The sequence below is a fragment of the Chlorocebus sabaeus genome, chromosome 10 (genome assembly GCF_047675955.1).
Source record: "Chlorocebus sabaeus isolate Y175 chromosome 10, mChlSab1.0.hap1, whole genome shotgun sequence".
In the NCBI taxonomy this organism is placed as follows: Eukaryota; Metazoa; Chordata; class Mammalia; order Primates; family Cercopithecidae; genus Chlorocebus; species Chlorocebus sabaeus.
Genome location: NC_132913.1, coordinates 81,832,212 through 81,835,748, shown reverse-complemented (window position 1 = coordinate 81,835,748; position 3,537 = coordinate 81,832,212).

Below are 3,537 nucleotides of genomic sequence, written 5' to 3'. Positions count from 1 at the left end.
ATGTCCCTGATGAGTTGATCTTTTCCCCAAAATAGATCATGAATATCAGGGAAGGTAACAGTTTAAAAATAAGAAGAATGCTATTTGTAATAAATGGAGTTTTAAGTAGTATTTTAAAAGTATAAATGGAGTCGGTGGACTGTCTGGGGGAATTTTCTAGTAACAAGAACGTATTTTTAAACTGAAAAAATTTTCTATGTTCGATAAGGTAATAATGATCCACTTTTTAGTTCTATCTTTCCTCTCTTTCTCCCTGTATTTCATGCGCGCACACATAGACACACATACACCACATACCTCCTACTATTTATCTAGTTTGACACATTAATTTAAAAAAAACATAAAAAGAAAACATATTTAAATGTTTAGAAGCTATTACAAAATACTTTTTCTTTATTTTTAACAACATATAGACTCACATTAGTTGACAGTAACTGGCTATTGTTTTGTGGTATTTTATTCCTGGATTTAAAAGGAACTAGTAGAACTTTAAACATATTGCAGAGCTTTCCAGAGAAAATAAATTTTCTTATGTTTCTAGTTATATACCTAGCACAGCTAAATATGCTTTGGGAGCGTATATTTCTTCATGAATTTCTGATAATTAGTATTATTTAAAATAGATCTGTTTGTCCTTTCTGGCTTCTATATTTTATCTTGGATTATTGTAGAATGTTAGGTAGTATTGATTTCCATTGTGAAACTGAATAACATTCTTAGCTTTGCTTCCTTCCTAACCAAATATATAAGGACTCTTGGGTAACCCTTCGAGGAAACCTAATATGCTAAATAGGGTAACAACAATTTCTTTTAGCAAAGACAATGACATACAAATATGGAACTGTATAAAAGTTACCTCCTGATTCTAGTCCCCACTTGCTTACAAATGATCATATCTATGTTTTTCTCTCTCCTTTTTTTTCTCTCTCTTCCCTGCTGCCCTTGTGCTAAATAGAGTTCAAGTATTTCTATGCAGTTTGTTTTGTTTTTACACTAATTATCATAACCAGTTTCCATAGGACACTAATAAAGTGATAGTTTCTTGCATTAAAAATGTTAGACATTTAAGGTTAATTTTCCACAGCAAGCTTTGGCTTTCTCATTCTAGATGAAGAAAAAAAAAAATCAACTTCTCAGAGAATGCTGATGTTCTTATCCTCTGTTTTACTCTCCTCCTGCCTGCATTAAGAAGGGATTAAGAAAACTCATTCACAATGGGAAGAATAAATAGAATATTGAAAAAAGCAAAAAGGTCTTAACTCAGAATAGTTTGGTTTAGATGACCCATTTTAATTTTTTCTTGTACTATCTCTCTGGGATCCTGAGCTGAATATTTTGTCTTTATACCATATATATGTAAAGATTGGTATGTATATAGACAAGAATGTAATATGTAAAAATAATATGTATCAAAAGAAAAACCTTTTTTGCTCAGAAATATAAATTGTATTATAACTTTCCATTCAGCTGAAGGATAAAAAAGACAATCTTGTTGCCCTAATAAATATATTGGATCAATATAGAATCATTTTGACTTGGATTTTAAACATGGTCCATATTCAGTTCAAAGCCTTCTCTTTGAAATCCATCTCCTTCCTTTTCACCAGAGGCAGTGACAAATGTTTACTATTTTGTGTGGTATGATCATGCACCTATTTTGCCTGCATCCATGGGTGGGTATAAATAACAGAACTTTCTCTCCTAATCCTAACCTCTAGCAAATGTTAACTGTCTATTTACACCACTGGGTGGTTACTTGAGTCCATGGCCAGCCATCCTTAGAACCTGCGTGGATAAATCACATCTCCTCAATGAAAAATCTTGATCTCTTCACTTTGAGCTTTACCACTACTCAATGCTGTCCTCCCTCAACCCCTGAAGCATGAAGTCCTTCTGTAGGTTTTGCTAGTGGCAAACTTCAGCCATAAATCAAGATTAGTCTCTATATTCAGAAATTATCCCCTACCTCTTTGGCAGCCTTCCGTACCCCAAAAACCTAGGGAGAAGACAGGAAAAGGATGCTATTTTTATTCTTTTTTAAAAGCACTGTTCTTCAAATTCTAATTTCATTTCTCCAAGCTCTTATTGTGTACTTTGGTATCTAGTCTCCCTACTGGAAGCTGGGGTGTATGGGGAAAGAGAATTTAGAACTATCACTGGTTTTCACATATTCTTAAATTCTTTTGTCTTCTACTTTCCTAGGTCGCTAGTGAATCTTGAAATTTACTGTCTCATGTCTTCATTCTTACCTATTTGCACATGTCATGAATGTATGTGTGAGGTGCATGAGGAGACTAAGGAGTTTATGAAGCAGTAGTATGTGTCCTTCTCATTCCATACCTCAAGTTATTGCTGCAAGTAAACATTTTGTATCTTACCTGTTTACAAAAATATCCCACTATGGTAATAAATATCCTCTGGTGGCACACCTGAAAGCAAAATATGTCATAGGTGTTTCAATTCTGGACCATGTATAATTACCAGAGCAAGGTGTGCCCTGTTCAGTATTTCTTTAGATGACTATTTATTGTACTATTCCAAAAAAATGGTGGTTTCCATGACAACCTTGTCTGCAGATAGTTTCAGAATAGCCTTTTACAGCTTTAGAATCATGAATATTTTTATCCACTTGGAGAAAAAGGAAGCAGAACAGGTTTCACAATTAATTTATTCAATATCAAGAACAACTGTTTCTCTTCAAGCTACGTTTCACATACACAAAATATCATTAACAATAATGCTCTCAGTTTATAGGGGAGAGAACAAAAGGGAGAGAGATTCTTCTGACTTCTCCCAAAAGACGGCAGCTGTTCTCTGAATTAAAATTTTTCTATTTCCTTAAAAAGCACACTGTATCTGAGTGAAATGTATAACAAAAAGTATCTGATGTCTCAAGTAAGTGTTCCTAGAATATGCTCATATTTGTATGTATGGGAGATTTATACGGTATTTTTTCCTTTTGTTTAATGAGCATTTATTAAGCATCTCCTCATAATAAGCACTGTGGGGTTCTTAGAAGTAGACAGTTGAATGTGACACTATTACTGCTCTGTAATAACAAAATACCTGAGAGTGGAGTAGATGGTTCATGAAAGGCCAAGATACCATGATGATGGCTGACAAGATAGGAGCATTCTGGGAACAGAGAAGAGGTACATCACCCAATATGAGTGTTCAGGGAAGTCTTCTGGAAGGGACTTTATTATAGGTGAGTATTTAGTGATGAGTAAGAAAATTTCATCAAGTAGAAAAAGGATGGGAAATATTTCAAGTTCAGGGATAGAATGAAATATGATCTGAAAAGATATGTTTGATAGGAGAAACCATTACTATTACCATAAGATGAAATGTCAATAAATTAGCAGATGAGGCAGAAACATTAAGTAAGGTTTTGGAAAGAAAAAGATAAGAAAACATTAATGTGTGATAATTGAATACAAACAAATACCTTTAAAGGTTTTTGAATTGCTACTGATAACATAGATCTGGTGGGTTTTAGGAAATGCCAAGGAAAACTCTTTTCAGTTTATTGAACAC